A 19,616-nucleotide genomic window follows, 5' to 3' on the forward strand; every position below is an offset into this window, starting at 1 on the left:
GCCAGTGACTGAGTCTTCAGATGAAGGCCTGCCCAGGCTCTTTCCTCTCTCCTCTGGGAGAGTTTCCTGCAGAATCAGGGAACCAGGCTGAGGACAGGCCACACAGGTTTACCCAGGGTCTTTTCTGGGAATCTGTAGTTTGGCAGCTCCAAGTTGAAAAGCACCTAATTACTTGGGAAAGAGTAATTGCATCCAAAGTTGGGGGCTGTGATTTGCTGTGCACATAAAAATAAGAGCAATTCCATGGTGAGGAATTCACCAGGGCTAGGCCCTCCCACCCTAGTACCTGCTCTGTGCTGAGCAGTAGCTGGTGCCTGGGCCCTGGGGAAAGTGACAGGCCTCTGGCAGCACAGCCCTGAGCACTGGATGAATCGGTGCAGAGGGGGCCCGTGTTTTGTTCGGTCACTTTCTTCTCCACTCTATTCTGTGTCATGGGAAAGACAAGGCCTGTGGCAGAAAGTGTAGGAGATGAAAATCCATTTAGAAAGGAGCCTATAGGTCTGCATGCTGTGTGTGTGTGTGTGTGTGTGTTATGTGTAAGTGTGTGATATGTGTGTGCATGTGCACCTCTGGTGGGCACACTTAACATCCATAGCTTTTGTTTTAGGGCAGTGGAGTGCGGCAAAAACATTCTTTGGGTCTGTTTTGGCTTTTTTTTTTTTTTTTTTTTTTTTGGTTTGCTTGTTCGTTTTGTTTTTTAGATTCTACATGTAAGTGAAATCGTAATGTATTTGTCTTTCTCTGCCTTATTTCACTTAGTATAATATCCCTTAGGTCCATCCATGTTGTCACAAATGGCAAGATCTCATTCTTTTTTATGACTAATACTCCATTATATAAATATATATATATATCTTCTTTATAGAAATAATATATATATATATTCATTTTCTTTATCCGTTTGTCTATTGATGGACACTTATTTGTATCCATATCTTGGCTGTTGTAAATAATGTGACAGTAAACATAGGGGTGCATGTATCTTTTCAGATTAGTGTTTCTGTTTTCTCTGGGTAAAGGCCCACTAGTGGAATTCCTGGATCACATGGTATTTCTATTTTAAGTTTTTTGAAGAACCCGCATACTGTTTTCCACAGTGGCTGCACCAGCTTGCACTCCCACCAACAGTGCACGAGCATTTTCTTTTCTCCACATCTTCTCCAACACTTGCTGTTTCTTATGTTTTTGATTTTAGCCATTCTGACAGGTAGGAGGTGATACCTCATTTTGGTTTTGATTTGCATTTCCCTAAAAATGAGGGATGTTGAGCATCTTTTCATGTGTCTGTTGGCCATCTGTATGTCGTCTTTGGAGAAGTGTCTTTTCACATCCTCTGCCCATTTTTTAATTAGATTGTCTGTGTTTTTTTGGTGGAGTGGTATAAGTTCTTTATATATTTTGGATATTAATCTCTTATTGGATATGTCCTTTGCAAATATCTTCTCCTATTCACTAGGTTGTCTTTTTGTTTTATTGATGGTTTCCTTCACTGTGCAGATTTCTCAGTAGTTTATTTTTGCTTTTGTTTCTCTTGCATGAGAGGACATATCTATAAAAATGTTGTTAAGATGTATGTCAAAGAGATGACTGCCTCTGTTTTCTTCTAGAAGTTTTATGGTTTCAGGTCTTACACTTAGGTCTTTAATCCATTTTAAGTTTATTCTTGTGTATGGTGTAAGAAAGTGGTCCAGTTTCGTCCAGTTTCATTCTTTGGCATGTAGCTGTCCAGTTTTCCTAACACCATTTGTTGAAGAGACTGTCTTTTCCCCACTGTATATTCTTGCCTCCTTTGTTGTACATTAATTGGCCATATAAGTATTGGTTTATTTTGGGGCTCTGGATTCCATTGAGCTATGTGTCTATTTTTGGTGCCAGTACCATACTGTTTTCTTTTTTTTTAAGATTATTTATTTATTTATTTATTTGAGAGATAGCATGAGAGGGAAGAGGGTCAGAGGGAGAAGCAGACTCCCTGCTGAGCAGGGAGCCCGATGTGGGACTCAATCCCGGGACTCCAGGATCATGACCTGAGCCGAAGGCAGTCGCTTAACCAACTGAGCCACCCAGGCGCCCAGTACCATACTGTTTTGATTACTATAGGTTTATAGTGTATCTTGAAATCTGGGATTGTGATACCTCCAGCTTTGTTCTTTCTCAAGATCATTTTGGCTATTTAGGATCTTTTGTGGTTCCATAGAAATTTTAGTATTAGTTCTAGTTCTGTGAAAAATAGTATTGGTATTTTGATAGGGATTGCATTGAATATGTAGGCTGCTTTGGGTAGTATGGACATTTTAACAATATTAATTCTGCAGGATAAAAATAGAAAGCTGCTTCCAAGGTTTGAGCACTCAAGTTGGAAACCGCTCCTCCACTTGCCTTCAGTAGCACCTGAAATTTTCGCTATTAATCTCTTAAGGTTAAAGTATTTCCCTGTAGGGGCGCCTGGTGGCTCAGTCGGTTAAGCATCTGCCTTCAGCTCAGGTCATGATCTCAGGGTCCTGGCATTGAGACCCATGTTGGGCTCCCTGCTCAGCGTGGAGCCTGCTTCTCCCTCTCCCTCTGCTCCTCCCCCGTGCTCACTTGCTCTCCTGCTCTCTCTCTCTCAAATAAATAAACGAAATCTTTAAAAAAAGCATTTCCCTGTAAAACACTGTTTTTTGAACTGTTACATAGGGCAGGGGCAATACCTTGACTGGACAAGGGACAATCATAATCATTTTCACATTGTAGTTACTTCTCAGACCTAGCCAGGAAACAGAGTAAGTTCATTTTGATGTTTAGAAGAGGAAAGAAGCACGATGTGGTAGAAAGAGGCTGAAATTTAAAGTCAGAAGACCTGAGTCTATTAATAACTCTGTGGTTTGAATAAATAGCTTACCTTTATAACCTCGTCTGTAAAATGAAATGCCAGCTGTTTTTCACAGAGTGGTTGTGAGAGTCAAGAGAGAGAGTGCATGTGAAAGAACTTTTAAAATTGTAAGTCCTATAAAAATTTAAGTTATTACAATATTTGAATTGGCAAGACATAGCTCCTTCCTTTTGCTGATTGGTCCTTTGAAGGCACTGGGCCTGCAATTCAGGTTTGTACCACTAGAGGGACAGTGTTGTCTAGTAGCCTGCAAAAACCAAATACACACTTCTTAGGCACTTCAAGCTGATGTCCAACAGCAGTTACCTAGAGGTTTCCATGCAAGCTAAAGCCCCAGGCTTGGATAATGGCCCCTTCACAATAAATATGAACTTCATTTGCTCTCCATCAGGACCTGGAACTAAGTCTGTACTTCTTTTTAGAGCCTTCCAATCCCTGAAAGAGCCCAAGAGTAAATGTTTTTAATAAATCAAGTCATGGACTCTGCCTGATGCCATTTTGATAAATTGAGTTTTCTCACAACCTGATAATGAGGCTACTGGTTACATCTTGCTCTTGGTTTCACAAAGAAACCAATCTTGCTCACCAGCTTGGGTGAGCATGCAATATGCTACACTTTAAGCTTTATTGAGTGCATCCAAAATGGTCCAGTCTACAGTGATTAGTCCAAAAGGCAGCATCACAGGTAGCCTCATCCTCTGTTTACTTGGCAACATTTGCATCTCATTTTAGAGGAGAAAACTTGTTAATATGTACAGGCAATAAACCCTGAAACCCATGCCACATGTAGTTTGCCTTTTTAACAGCAGAAAATGAAAAAGAGCTTTCCAGCTAATTGACTGAATGCAGGACTCATAAAACTTGTGAGTGTTCAGGATCACAAGGTCAGATTCCAATATAGAGATACATGCAAAAAACATTGTAGCTTCTCCTTTTTTCAGCTGTGGTGCTGGCCATGTGTATGAAGACCGTTCGGTAATCTTCCACTCCATTCTCCCATTTTCCTTCCTCGACACATCTCAGTACTACACTGTCTCCAAAGAGTTGGGGGCAGGGGTGCCGGTTTTCTCCAGTCTCATTTCTGCTTGAGTGTTAGAGACTGAGCAGTGGGCTCCTGAGGTGTGAGCAAGGCTTGAGTTATGTTAGAATGGCAACCACATATTAATCTTCTCAAAGATGCCCCATGGGTCATGAACTAAATGTAAAGCTAGGATTTGTGGGGCTGAGCTCCCTAAGCTAGGAATGCTCTACCATGCTCCTCGATTTCTAATGCATATCTATAGAGCAGAGATGAAGATCCTAACTGTTTTACATTTCGGTATTATTTTCGCTCTTGAGATTGTGTCTTTTACATTTGCAATACTAGATAGAATAATGCATTGCCATGTATGCCTTCCCAACTCTGTATTCAGTGATATATTGGTAGCTTGAAATTGGCCATGATGGAGGTATTTCTACCACAGAAATCAGCAAATGTTACCTATTAGTGCCTTTTTTTATCCCAGGGAGCTGGTTGTTAAACATTTTTCAGCACACCACTACATGAGGGCATAGAGCAGGGAGAGGTAATCCAACCTGGAGGTAGTAGGTGTAGAGAAATGATCAGGGAAGGTGTGGCATCTGCCAATGGCTGTTTGTCCATAATTATTCTTAGCTTTGCTCTTAAAACATAGCCACTCTTTATGGTGGCAATTTGCTCAGCTAAGAAACAATTAAAAACCCCATATATCCCAGCCTCCCTTAAGGTTGGAGCCACAGGATTCAGTTCTGCTCAGTGAGGCAGAAGTAGAAATCTACTGGGAAAGGTCTTGCTTCTCGATGTGGGCACCGCCCCTTCCTCATTACTTTTGCTACTTCTTTATCTTGCCTGGAATGATGATTGGAGTTGGAACAGCCATCTTTTACCACAGAGGAACCGTGAGGATGAAATAGTTCAAGAATAGCCAGACAAAGACAGAGGGAGCTGGGACCTGGATGACACTGTAGAGCTGGCAGGCCCCTGAACTGCCCCCTTCTGGATTTCTTCTTAGATGAAAAATAATCCCTATTTGGTTCAACTCCTCAGTTGGTTCCCTTTACATGTAGCCAAATGCAGTCCCTTATTAAGAATGAAGACTTCCCTTAAGAAGTGATGTTTGTGCTGATCTGATGGGAAGAGCAGCTAAATGGAGCTACTAAACGTCAGCTAAATGGAGCATTTACTAAATGCCAAGTAAGCAGGTTCCCTGTGTTGCACAGCCCTCAGATTTGCACCCCCTGACCACTTGACTTCTCCCTGCTAAAAATGCCTGGAATTGGCAGGTGAAAGGGAAGACAACAAGGAGGTTGCTAAGGCAATCACAGTTTTGTTTTCTCCCTAGGGGTATCATTTCATGGATTCATGCAGTGGGGATGGGCTCCCATAGGGCAGGCTGGAAGATGAAATCAGGCTGAAACCAACCACTCTGCACAGTAAGGAGCAACCTCTCTTCCTTCCTCTCCCTACCCTAGTCCACCTACAACCTTCTAATCTTATTTCCACATTCTCAGCCCCCAGGCAAACTAGCCCACCCTTTCCTGCTTGCCACAAAGCTGCCTTTCCAGGGAAGAGAGAGCCTTTTGAATTCAAGTACAGAAAATCATCATATTAAAAAAAAAAAAAAAAGCCTTCAACTGGTTGCTAGGGTTATGTGTATCCTGCTTACGGAGCTCGCCTAGGAAAAGAGACTCGTCTCTATAGAAACTGCCACGTCACAGGAGCTCTGAACAGCAGCTCTGAGACCAGTGTCTCTTCCAGAACAGCCTTCCTATCAAAGCCTCTCTCACTGAGATGAGTGCCTGGGGACTGGGGAGGGAGAGAACCCTAGAGTCATTGGAAGCTTTAAACGGATCTCTTTCTCTTTTTTTCCTTTTCCCTTCCTTCATATTGCAAACAGATGGAGGAGGCATTTCCAGTCATAAAGAGCATTTCTCCCTGTATCTCCACTTTTCTTCTTACCCGTGGGAAGATTAGGCTTCTCCCACACCCGTTTATCTAACTGGAACAGAGTGGCCGCTTAGGGGCAGTGCATTTGAGGAACACTCAGGGACCCTATCTTATTTATGAGGACTCAGCACTATCTCAGGCCTGCACCCCAGAAAGCCCTCGAGTCAGGCCAAACAAGTTCAAGCTGAGGGAGTTTGGGGTATGTGGGACCCTTTTCTGTATCCTAGAGAGGAATTCAAGGTCATCTAGGCAAAATTATCATCCTCCTACACTAAAATATAAGTAGCTCTTGCCTTATAAATAGGGTGATCCTATAGTTTACCACACAAACCAGGACGTCTATGAGAGGAGCTCTTAGTAATTACAGTGGGACTATAGCCACATACCAGGAGGGTCTGGACGTGGGCCACTCCACTTAATACTTGGAAATATGTGCTTTACAAACGGTATACATGAAGAAATGGCTTCCTGCACCCCATTCCCCCCCTCCCGAAGGCCCTGCTGCTCCTAAAAATGGAGAAATTTGGGAAATTGGAAGCGTTTGAAAACCAGGTGGGCTCAGAAGTGGAAAAAGAAATGACACTGTTGAAGGATTAGAAGATAGATTTTCAAGAAGAAAGACTTTTGTATACGAAGTATTTCATACAAATGTATCCGAGGCTAAATCCGTATCAGCATCTCCACACACCCTCATCAATATGTGTCTTCCTCATTCTTTTCAGCCATTGTCTCTCCAGTGTCATTTAGAGCTAAGTCATTCTTCTTACGTCTGGCTCCTCGTGCTCTGTTCACTGTGAGACTTTTGTCTCTTCAAAAATGTGGTGCTGACGTGATGCGGACAAACACGTTGACTGTAGATCACCTCAGGCTTGTGTGTGAGGGAGGTGCTAGAGCTGCAAGATGGAGGGGGCTGGCTTCTTCGTAATAGGTTCTAAAAATCCCTTAAGGCAAATCCCACTGCTGCTTTTGTTTTTCAGAAATTCTGGACTCTTCGTGCTTGTTAGTTTTTCTCAGCAAACTTTGGCATCAGTGAATCACTTCTAAGAATTTTTTTCTTCAAGTGTTGTTTTGAGGTAATAACATAAAGGTTAACTTACGGGAAAATTATATCTTTATGTTGTGTTTCTGTTTTCTTATGCAAGAAATTAGTTTACCTTCCCATTTTGTTTGTCTTCTTTTATGTTGTTGTTGTTGTTTAATACAAGTTCTTGGACCACAAGCCGGGATGATCTGATTTAGTATACTTGGAGCTGGGACAGTGGAAAGAGCTCAGGGTACAGGAAGAAGAGCCTAAGGGCTCAAAAGACAAGCTTAGCCACTTTATTTCACATCATTAGATTACAGATCATTTCACATCCCTGTCTGCCTCACATCCTGAAATTGGGAGGCAAATATTTTTCCTCAATTGCAGTATTAATAATAATGGGTAACACAGCCTTTTATGTGTTGAACCAGGAACTGGGCCAGGAGGGCTGCTCTAGACAGACTGGGCTTAGAGTCCGATGGCACAGGTTAGAGGTCTATAGCTCCACCGCTCACCTGCTCCATGAGCTTGGAAAATTTGACATATTTTTCTGTTTTTTTCCCCACCATCTTTAATGTGGACTAATAATACTTCTGACCCAAAAGTGTTGTGAGGATCAAATGAAATCACATATCTACTTACATTTGAACAACTGAATAGTATCTAAAAGCTGCAAAACAGGATTAAAAAGTGAGATGTTCTAATCTTTTCTAATGGGAAATCATAATTTATTATATTTTGAGTTACAAACATCTGACCTGGTGCTTTTGAAATCCAGCATGTCCCTGAGTTTGGGATTCATACAGACTGATAGAATTTATGCCTACGTTTCCCACATGCTTGAAGAAAGAAAAGCAGTCTTGGCAAGGTTATCTTTAAGGATCACGAAACAAAAGATGACTACCATGTATTTAGTGTGACAGAGCCTGGGAATATCAGAGTAAGAGAACCCTCAGCTCAGTATTGTCAGTAGCAATACATATGTGGGGCGCTTTGTTGTGTAAATGAGATTCACTAGTGGAAACTACAGCTCAGACTGGTCCACCTTCCCTCTTCTCCCATTTATTGAATGGCTCAACACATGAACCCCAGTGTTTGGCAATGCATACTTCGACATCCTGTCAATTGCTGGGCATGTGAGGCCCATTTCATAATCTTCTGATGGGAAAAGTACGCACGTCACCAAAGGCACATCCAAATGATTAAAAATAAACCAGAAGTGTGTGAGGACCGAGTACCACAAAGCCCCGGTAGTAAAACTTCTCTGCCAGTAGGCTAATTTATGGAAATGATTCCACTGGGTAACCTTGAATTAAAAGGGAGGAGCATAGAACGCGTCTGGAAGTTTTCCTTCTATTTTCTATTTTTTGAAACAGCTTCAGTAGAATAGGTATTATTTCTTCTTTGAATGTTTGGTAGAATTCCACTGGGAAACCATCTGGCCCAGGACTCTTGTTTTTTTGGGAGGTTTTTGATTACTGTTTCAATTTCCCTGCTGGTTATTGGCATGCACTATATGTTGACTAGTTGAATTTAAATAACTAGAAAAAATAAATAAAAATAAAAGGGAGGAGCAATGGACTCTTTTACAGATTAGCTTCATAGGTGAGGAATCTCCTTTTAAAAAGTGAAGTAGAATTCTCCTTTTCCATGCCCCTTCTGGCCTCACCTTCATAGGCTTCAGGACTATTTATATCCTATCTGTAAATGGTCCTTAAATCTGTTCTTTGTGCCTTTTTTCTTTTTCAGTTACTCTCCTATCCTGCCTTTCTCTTCTTGAAAATACAAAATTCTATTTCATTTTCTCTTATAAAGAACTACCTCCACAACTCTAAGTTTGTTCACAATTTTTGGAAGTCCTAACAGTGTTATGTGACAAAAACTGCAAGTAAGTGTTCACATTCTTTGACCTATTAATCCTAACTTTGGGAAATGGTCCCAAAATAATAACTCAAAAGAAGAAAAAGAAAAAGAAAACTACATGTAAAAAAGATATATATGGGAAGATATTGGATAATGTCCAAAGATAGTGTCCCATAAACTTGTACCAAATTTATAAAATAAAATATCACACAATTTCAAAGGAGAAAAGGGAAGACTTTGTAGAAACATTTTTAAATTGCTTCTCGGTGAAAAATAAAGAATGCAAAGTAGTACATGTGTTATGATTACAATTACATAGCAATTATGTTCATAAATGGAAATATTCAAATAATTAGGAGAGAACAGAGCAAGAAAGAGTACAGTTCCTATGGAGCTGCTTTAATAATAGGCATGAAAAGAAAGATGTTTTCACTGGCTCCCACCACACAGCTCACCCTTCCTTCCTAGCTTCCCAGCCCATTCCAGAATGATATAAGAAAAAGGAGAATTTTGCATCAAATAATTCCAAATAACATTGGAATTTTTGGTTGCTAAAGACCAAATGTGAACTTTTGACAGCTTCCCAGTGGCCACTTCAACCACCCCCAGCTGCCACTAGAATAGGATCCTTCTGTGGCTTCCTATAAACATTGCACAGCTGACATTAAATAAAGGTATTTTTATAATTTAAAAGAAAAGTGGTGACTTCATTTCCCTAAAGCAGGACCTCTCCTGAGGTTTGAGAGTAAGGGCTGAGGTGGGGAGTACAGCATAGCCCTTGTTAATGTATTTAAAACTTTTTAGTGAAAAAGCTTCCTTTTACTACAATGTCATTAACACTTTTCCCAAACTTTGATGAAAACAGGGACTTGAACCACACCATGAATCAAAAGCATGGGAAGACTATGCCAATTTTCTGGAGCTCAAACATAGTTTATTTGTTGAGTCATAAAGCTAACTTTTAAAAAATCAACTGTTTTAAATTGGAACGAAACCTACTTAATAATAAAATAGGACAGAAGCATTAAAATATTCTATGAAAGGGAGGAATGCATTATTCAAGTTTCTACACTTAAATCACAATTTTTTTCTTAAATTCACATCTATTCTGTTATAGGTTGGGTGTTCGTACATTGTACTTACTGCCTAGCACTAAGTATTTGTCTAAGGACTTTATGTGAAATAACTCACTAAATATGCCAGTGACCCTAAGATGTAGGTATAGGATACTATCCCCATGGTACAGAGGAAAATCAAGGCACAGAGAGGTCACATACTAATAAGTAACTGAGCCAGGAGTCAAACCTGGGCTGTCTGGCCCTCAGGTGTATGCTACCCACCACATAGAGTCTGGTTTTTATTTGTTCATTTGTTTTATTTCTTACATTCCACATGTGAGTGAAGTCATATGGTATTTGGCTTTCTCTGTCTGGCTTATTTCACTTGGCATTATACCTTCTAGGTCTGTCCATGTTGCTGCAAATGGCAAGATCTCATTCTTCTTTATGGCTTAGTAATATTCCATTATATATATACCACATCTTCTTCTTCCATTCATCTATCAGTGGACACATGGGCTGCTTCCATATTTTGGCTCTTGTAAATAATGCTGCAATAAACTTATACCTTTTTGAATTAATGTTTTCATTTTCTTTAGATAGATACCCAGTAGTGGAATTACTGGATTGTATGATATTTCTATTTTTAGATTTTTGAGAAACCTCCATTCTATTTCCCACAGTGACTGCACCAGTTTGCATTCCTACCAAAAGTGCCTGAGGGTTCCATTTTCTCCAAATCCTCACCAATGCCTGTTATTTCTTGTGTTGTGGATACTAGCCGTTCTGACAGGTGTAAGGTGATACCTCGTTGTGCTTTTGATTTGCATTTCCCTGATGATGAATGATGTTAAACATCTTTTCATGTGTTTTTTGGCCATCTGTATGTCTTCTTGGAAAAAAAAAAATCTATTCAGTTCCTCTACCTATTTCTTAATTGGATCGTTTTTGGGTTTTTTTGGTGTTGAGTTATAAAGTTATTTATATATTTTAGATCTGAATCCTTTATTGGGTGTATCATTTGCACATACCTGTCCCATTCAGTAGTTGCCTTGTCTTGATGACTCAGTTTCAAGTTGTATACAGGGAGCTATTTGCCCCCAATTCTTATGTCTAACTCTGTTTTTCTCACTCACCAGCCTTCAAGAGGATAAACATAGGACAGCAGAGTTAGGGAGTCTCAATTCTTTTCTACCTGCTGTCTTTCCTTGTCAATCTCCCTGCTTTAAAATTGCTATCTCTAATCTACTGTGGACAGGGAAATGAAACCAACATTGTTGGAATCATGCCTAAAACAAGAGTAAGAGTGTATACTTTTTTGCAAGGAACCAATATTTTGTAATTTTATAAGTGGAAAAGAGATAGAAAAATACACCAAAATATTTAAGGTGGTCAATTCTGAGGGATAGGACTGGAGGCGAAATTCTTTTACTTTTCATTTAAAAATTGTCCCCAATTTGTCTATTATGAGATTTATGACAGAAAAAGGACACTGATAGATAAGAAGGAAGTCTAAACAATTCTTTAATCAGGCACAAGACCCTTTTTCCCGTATTGAAGAACTACACTTATCTTATGTATATATTTATATATAGTACGTATGTGGAGTATATACTATATATATATATATATATATATATATACACACACACACATACATACAATATATAATGTAATATACATGGGGAACCAAACATTGGCTGAACTTCTTATTAAGGTGTAAATGGTTGAGACATGACTTAGGAACAACTGCAAGTAAAGAAGGGAAGAACAGAAAGAAGAAAACTCTGAGTACCTTAAAAGATTATGAGTAGGTTTGTATTTGTGGGGAGTAGGGGAGGGGAGCAATTTGAAGTGAAAAGGAAAATCAGAAACAACTGTCAATGTTGGGAGGAAAATGGAGATCCCAAGACAAAATATACACTGCTACACAGGACTGGCAGGCCCAATGGTGCTGTTCATCAGACAGGATCTTGTGTTCTGTGTGCCCGTGGAGATTAACAGCCATGTTCCCACGTTGGGGCCATTTTGCAATAGGGGAAATAGAGGCCTGGGTCTGTTGGGATGCTGTCCCCCTTACCTTCCAGGACAAGGACAGGTTAGTTCATGTCCCAGCTCTTCTTGCTTCACAGCCTGCTGAGGACTGTGGCATCTCACCAGGATCTGCTTCTCTGGAATTCTTTGGCATAAGTGTCTGTTCTACGCTGATCACTGTAAACAGAAACAGTTGACTTTTAATTAATGGAAGCGGATGCATTTCTTTAATACACACAGAAGTAAAAGATTTATGTCTTTTTGCACACACATAGGGACAGCTTAATTTAATGGAGCTGAAGGGGGAAGGGTGGGGGTCTTAGCAAGACCCATCTGGCCCAGCTCCTACTTAGCATGGATCACTTCCCACTCATGGCAGAGATGCTAATTGTGAGCACTACTTCCAAACACCATAGGATGTGGTGTAATTACGCTGTTCATAAAAGAATTCCAAACAGGGTTCTGTTTTGAATTTGATGAAACATAATGAGAAATCTCTGTGGCAGATGACAACATTCTTTCAATTAATGGGATACTTGCTCAGAGTCATCCCAAAAACCATTAGGCACTGATTAGAGAGATTTATAGCTTCTGAAAGGACTAAACACAAATATTTTTCAACTGGGAAGTGTGGTAAAACTGTCTCCTTTGAGGACATCTGGGAGGATATTTATTTAAATAAAATGTGAGTAGACAGAGGAATTTACTAGAACACTTTTCACCCAGATCTGAAAGTTAGATTGTCCAAATGCAAACCTCATTCAACCATTTCTTGGAGGGTTTCATTCATGCCCTTCAATCATTCATTCATAAAAATGACCCAGCAGATACTCATGGAACATTATCCTGAATAAGGTGTAGGGCTTGGCTATGTTACACTACAATGATGAATCAGAAGGGCAGTTTTCCGTAAGAGGACTCTGCATGTTTGAAAGAAAGCAGATGTGAAATATAGAAATCCTTAATTGAAGTTCAACCATTCCCCTGTGCTAGGTATGTGACTTTAAGCAAATCATTTCTCTCTCAGCCTCAAAGTCCTTAAAATGTAGATAAGAATGCTGGCCTTTCAAACCTTATAGAATTGCTCTAAGTAAAATGAGGTACACAAAATCTGACCATAAATTGCTACAGAAATGCAAGAGGCTATTGATAATAAGACACTATCCAGGAAGGGAGATTTAAATACCTACAGGACAAGGCAAAAAGCCAATGCTATTTTAATAGAGGTACAAATTTATTTATTAGTTCAAAAATATCTTTTGAGCCCTAATATGGCCCAGATGATGTGCTCAAATGAAGTGCAAAGGAGTTTAGAAGAGGAAGAATTATCTGCTTGTTTTTTAAATGTTCCCCACCAGGATTATTCCCCACATCTTACAGTAACCCTACAGTTATCAGTGTTGTTCTCATTCTTTCCAACTATTATAAAATTCTTTGTGCACAGTCTGATTTCATTTCATTACAAGGATCTGCCATTGCTCTTAAAACAGTCTTACCCCAGGTTGTGATCTCAGGGTTGTGAGATCAAGTGTGGAGTCTGGGATTCGCTCTCTCCCTCTGCCTCTCCCCCCAGCCCCCTTGTGCTCTCTCTTTCTCACTCTCTTGTTCTCTCTCTCTCTCAAGTAAATAAATAAATCTTTTTTAAAAATCCTACCCCAGCCGCTCCCTGCCTCTCCCCCATCTTTTTCTTGCCTGAAGATAAGGTGAGAGGGTGGACTAGCTTTGGACACGCACTGACCCACCTGGACTCTGCCTTGTCCAAGTTGGTTGACCCCAGCAAAGTTACCAGGCATTTGTGAGCCTCTGGGATCTACCCTGTAGAGCGGGGTAAATTATACTGACTTTGTAGTGTCCTTGTGTGGTGAGAGCAATTTGTGGGAAGCTTCTGGCTTGTTGAACATGCTCGGCAACTGCGGCTATTGGTACTGTAACAAAGGCCATTTTAATCCAGTCTCCTTGTTTCCTCCATGCATGGAATGACTCAGGTTTTGATAGATTTGATTCAACCAAGTCAGAGATACTTTTTTTTTCCACTTACTGATTTGGGAGAAGAAATAACAGAATTTTTTCAGTAGAGAGGCACTTGCATGGCTCAGTCAGCTAAGCATCAGACTCCTGATTGCGGCTCAGGTCATAATCACAGGGTCGTGAGATGGAACCCCATGTTGGGCTCCATGTTCATTGCCCAGTCTGCTTGAGATTCTCTCTCTCCCTCTTTCTCTGCCCTTCCCCCCACTCTTGCACGCACATGTGTGCATGTGCTCTCTCTCAAATAAATAAATCATAGCCAAAAAAATTTTTTTCAGTAGTCTTCAAGCCAATTATTCAAAAGATACAGACATGATAAGATGATCTGTTGTAGGGAGAACACTTGGTGCTTCTTTTACAATCAAAGAGCTAGAGTCCTCTTTTCTTTCTGACCTATTTTTAGCATCAGTTTCTCAACCATTTCCCATATGGCTTTGTTTTTATTTCTTCTACCATGCAGGGGACGTCACTTTTTTGGTGTGGGCTCTCTAGTTTCAACAATTCCATTTACAATTACAGTTGGCCTTTGAACCCCTGTAGGAGTTGGAGCACCCCCTGCCCCACCCCACACAGTTGAAAATCCACAAGTAACTTTTGACTCCCCCAAACTTAATAGCCTCCTGTGGGTTTTGGGGGGGTTTTTTCCTTCAAAATTTTATTTAAATTGTAGTTAGGTAACATACAGTGCAATATTAGTTTCAGGAGTAGAATTCAGTGATTCATCACTTACATACAACACCCAGTGCTCATCACAAGTGCCCTCCTTAATCCCCGTCACCCATCTAGCCCATCCCCCACCCACGTCCCTCCATCAACCCTCAGTTGGTTCTCTATAATTAAGAGTCTCTTATGTTTGTTTCCCACCCACCTCCTCTTTTTTCCCCATTCCCATATGTTCATCAGTTTTTCTTAAATTCCAGATATGAGTGAAATCATATGATATTTGTCTTTCTCTGACTTATTTCACTTAACATAATACACTCTAGCTCCATCCACGTCATTGCTAATGGCAAGATTTCATTCTTTTTGATGGCTGAGTAATATTCCTCTGTGTGTGTGTGTGTGTGTACCACATCTTCTTTATCCACTCATCAGTTAATGGACATTTGGCCTCTTTCCATATTCTGGCTATTGTTGATAATGCTAATAGCCTACTGCTGATGAAAGTCTTACTGATATATAAACAGTTGTTTAACACACATTTTGTATGCTATATATATTATATACTGTAGTCTTACAATCAAATAAGCTAGAGAAAAGAGAATCAGGAAGAGAAAAATACATTTACAGTACTGTATTTTTTTAAATCCACATATATGTGAACCTGTGTAGTTCACATGGATTCATGTTGTTCAGGAGTCAACTGTATATGTTACTTTAAGCACATCATAAAATGGAAGTGGCAAATCATCCAATTGCTTTAAAAAAAGGTGTTAGCAGAGACTGTCCTTCACCTGGTGGGTGCACAATTGAAAATAAGATGATGGGTAAGGAGGTATTCTGCAGTCCATCATGACAAGCTATAAAGTACAAAGTGTTAATGCTTTTTCACAGCTTCCTCTGAAAGTCAAGAGAAGTGCTGTCCTTAGTGATCCCAGAGAAACTGGAGAGAAATAAGATTTGGGCCAATCTTCTTCCAATCAAGATTCAGGACCACAAGTTCAATTACAGTCCTTTGCCACTCAGAAGGGAAACTTCCAAATTGGGCAGAGAACAAGAATTTGATCTGACAAGTGTAGGAGTTTTCACACAAGTTAATAGAACTTGGAATTATGGAGATGCTTAAAAATAGCTTTAGACTAAAGATTTTCTCCATGACAGTTATTTGTTTCTTTGCAATTTTGAAAATGTCCAGAAAGTATGTATCTGCAAGCCCTGCCCAGTCACTTCTCCATCCAGCAATGCATGGTTGTTTTTTTTTTTTTTTAGTAGAGGAATTTTATTTGCCTTTTTCTGAGGCCTCCTCTTCCACTTTGGGTCCTCTGAGAAGTAGATGCCAACCAGAATAAAACATGCAGAAGGGAAATGTTTGTAAAGCGTACAGGAGAGAGGGAGCAGGAATGGGCAGGGAGAGCCTTCAGAGCCCTGTGCAGGGCTAACAGCTGTGCAAGGAGAGGGAAGAGAGGAGAACTGAGTAGGAGGAGATTTCAGTGGCAGTGAAACTCTGGTAACATCTCAGCCAGACCAACAGGAAGCCCCAGTGCAAAGACTGCCCATTGGGCTGGTATGGCCAGCTTTCATCTTCTTCCCTGCTTGGCCACTGGCTAGGAGAAACCGAGGGAGAGCAAGGCCTCAGAATGAAAGCTGCATTAGATCCAAGGTGAATAGCTGGAGGCTGCCCAGGAACTATTCTCCTCATAGGTGCTTCTCTTGAAGGGAGATCTGAGTGCAATACTTCCATGGCTGCCATTTCCACAGCTTCTGCCACACAGATCTGTTGCTCTACATGTGTTTGGTAAGCAGCATCTCCCTGGTTCACGTGGGCATCTTTTCTAGAGGAGAAACCTAGAAGAGGTTAGTTGGATGAACTAATAGCTCCATTTCTGCATTTAGTCAGTCTCCCTCCTCCACTATCCGTTCTAAATTCTCTTTACTTTTCAGTGTCACTTGGGCAGGTCTTTATGGCTTACCCAATGGTAGACCCCAATCTCTCGTCGCTAAGGGATCTGAGCCCCCAGTATAACTGGGCAAAAACTACTAAAAGTGCCTATTTGGCTCCACCGCATTTCAGACTTACTCCTCTCTGTCCCCATTGTGTAAGCATAGCTCTGCCTCCTCAGCAGGAAGCAGTTACCCCTGCCAGAATGATGCCTCCCTTTCTTACCTGCTGGTCCTTGGACACCAGAAGTCCAGAGTGCCCGGGTGGAAACAGTCATTTAAGGGTCCCCTCTTTGGTGACTAGGACCTCGAACCCTGCAAAGCCCAGACCTGTGGTGATGGGAGGCACAAAATCCCCATGTGGGTCATTGAGTGTAACGGTAAGTGGGGCTACTCTTGCTTTCACCCCCTTAGTTTCTAGCTGGTTTAGAACTATTGCAGTTATATTATGACAACAAATGGGAAAGTTAACATAGCCCTGGGGCAATATGAAATAAATACTGTTGTCTGTTCCATGTAAATGCAGACTGTTTCTGATCTTCTGATTTTTTTTGACTGGAGTAGAAATAATGAAGATACCAAGTCAATAGCCACATACTGTCTACCTCTGAGACCTTAACAATCAGCTGTAGCAAAGACACAGTGTCTGAAACAACATTGTAATAAGAGCTGCTGTTTGACTAAGTTTGTGGTAGTCTACAGTCATCCCTCTACCCCCTTCTAAAAAAAAAAAAACTTTGGATGTGGTACTGTTTTTATTTACTTTAGAGGCTTCCAGTTGACCTTTCCCCACTATGCTCACTCTTACCCACAAGCCAGGAGCTCAGTACTCCAATTGCCATGTATGGGTCCATGGACCCTTAAACCTACTGTAAACTAGACTAGCCAGGTCTTCTTCATTCACTAGGGGATTATGAAAATACTTGGGGTCTTTGGTTGTCGGTGTCAAGTAAGACTCTGTGTCCAATACTTCTTGAAATGTCTGGGTATTCATCTTCCCACTGTGCAGTCACCCAAGTAAATTGCCATAGGTCTTTTTAAGGAAGGACTGAAGGAGTCATTATACTTGCCATCATGTTGCCGGGCCCTTCTCCTGGAGATCTGGCCACCTCTTCAGTCACTGGATTTCAAATCAGTAAACTGGCTCAGGGCTACTAACTGAACAAATGATACTGTCCTCTTATTGAGATGACTGCCTTCAGTCTCCTTCTCCTCTGTTCTTTTCTTCTTCTGATTGTATTAAGCAGCACTCTTGGCTTCTCATCTATTTGGTCATGTTCCTCCGACCATCTCCACCATTCCCTGTAGTCAAGCCAAGGGCTGCCTCTCTGACATTGCCAGTCATTATGGGAATTGCAGCCCCTTAGCTTCTCCTGATCAGGTGCTGCCACCTGGTCTCTATTACTTCCAGGCTCCATTTCCCATTGCTATCAGTAAGCCCAGCTTGGCCCTGCCACCACTGAACTTCACAGTCTATTCCTCATGGCCCTGGTGAATGCTGTGTCCACTGGACTGTCCAATGCAATACAGTCCTCAGGTGGGTCTTCTGATCTCACATAAAATATGGATTCTAGTATTCTTTCCTCACTGAGTTTTAAAACTCCTTCCTTTACCATCTGCCAGGGAAAAGTAAGATTCTTGGGAGCCTCCACCCAGATGCCCCCATCCAAGCTTTCATGGTCCAAGGTTTTCCTAGCTAAGGGCCAAACCTTAGCATAACAACCCTGTCTTGGTTGAGCATTTAAATATCTCTAGAGCTCTAAGAAACTATTAGATCCTGAGTCTTCTCTTCAACTGTGATCATTATTCCACTGCAGAGATAAGAGACTCTTTGTAAGTGTCCAGAGAGGCTGTCTGGCTCTCACACTTAGTCCTGAATTGTTTGTTAATGGCCCTCGGTTTCTAATTATCCCTCCCTGGTGTGTCAATACAATTTAGTAATAACTGGCCTTGGAGTTACTGTTTTCCTCATGTATTTCAAATGCCTGCATCACTTCATTGGCAAAGATATTCTTCTCCATGGGGACATTTTTCCAGGTCACCACCCATGAAATCTTCAGCAGTTGAGGTATACTTTCTTATTCCAGGAACTGTCCATGCCCCACATGTCAGTTGGGCTAGCGTTCTCTTTGCTAGCTATGAGGTGGGTGAGCTAGTATCCAAAACCCCATTTTGTATACCAACTCTATAAGTTTGAGTGCTCCAAGAGTGGACACCAAGATGGAATTAGATGTGTTAGAGATTCACTGGGGTAGAGTGGAAGTTGGTAGGAATTGTCCTCAGAATGTGATGTTTAAAAGGAGAGAGTTAAGAAAGGAAGACAGGAGGGAGAACCGCAGACTGCAGAACAGATCTGAAAAGGCCTAGGCAGATGAGGATCCCCAGAGCAAAGATTTCCCATTATATGAGTCTTATGTCTAACAGGAATGTCATGGCTCTAGTGTCCCTTCTAGGATCAGTCTGGCTGGTATCAAACCAGAGAGAGCATGGCCTCAGTGTGAACTCTGCTAGAGATCCAAATTTGTAGCATCTGGATGATAGCTGCCAGCTACCCTCCTTGCAGCAGGTTCTCTTGAAAAGATATCTCAGCAGCATACCTCCATGGTTGACACATATCCTCACAGAGGTGGGAAGCCAGGTTTATGGATGTAAGGCCAATGGCTAACCTCCAGTGGACAGAAACTTGGAAAACTAAATTAGTTCTCCTCTGGTTATGTGGAAGAGTTCAAGCTATGGATGAAGCCTTCCATGGGCCATTTTTTGGGAATACTACGCTATAGCGTCTCCTGATTTCTTTGGCCCCATCAGAATTCTAACCCCTATAGGCCAAGGTTCTGTATGTAGATAAGATCTTCCTAGCTGCTGTCTAACCACCTGTGGCTCAGACATCTGTAGGAATGCCAGGGCCAAACCAAGTGGTCTTGGAGGCTCAAGAAGGTATTTGTCATCTGAGTTCAAAGGGAAAATTCAAGCCCAGAAAAAGGTTGGCTTATTGTGATCAAATCTGACCAAAATATCTCTTTCTAAACACCTGATCTTAGATTTCGCTTAATTTTTATGCTGAACACATGATATATTCTCTCTGATAGTCCATCTTCAAAGACTTGAGGTCTAATTTGTTTGATTAAGGAAGCTAACAAATGAAGGCTTAGAAATTGAAAGCAAGTAAATCAA

At 41.0% G+C, this 19,616-nt stretch overlaps 1 long non-coding RNA gene across 2 annotated transcripts in view; it reads right to left on the reverse strand.

Moving 5' to 3' along the window:
* LOC118522812 (uncharacterized) overlaps positions 1 to 19,616 on the reverse strand; it is a 127,766-nt gene that overhangs the window by 49,474 nt on the left and 58,676 nt on the right. For both annotated transcript variants that reach the window (XR_004910798.2, XR_013445750.1), the window contains one exon: positions 11,863 to 11,993. This is a non-coding gene — a long non-coding RNA (uncharacterized LOC118522812). The remainder of the gene's footprint in view (positions 1 to 11,862; positions 11,994 to 19,616) is intronic.

Source organism: Halichoerus grypus, chromosome 2, assembly GCF_964656455.1.
Source record: "Halichoerus grypus chromosome 2, mHalGry1.hap1.1, whole genome shotgun sequence".
NCBI lineage: Eukaryota > Metazoa > Chordata > Mammalia > Carnivora > Phocidae > Halichoerus > Halichoerus grypus.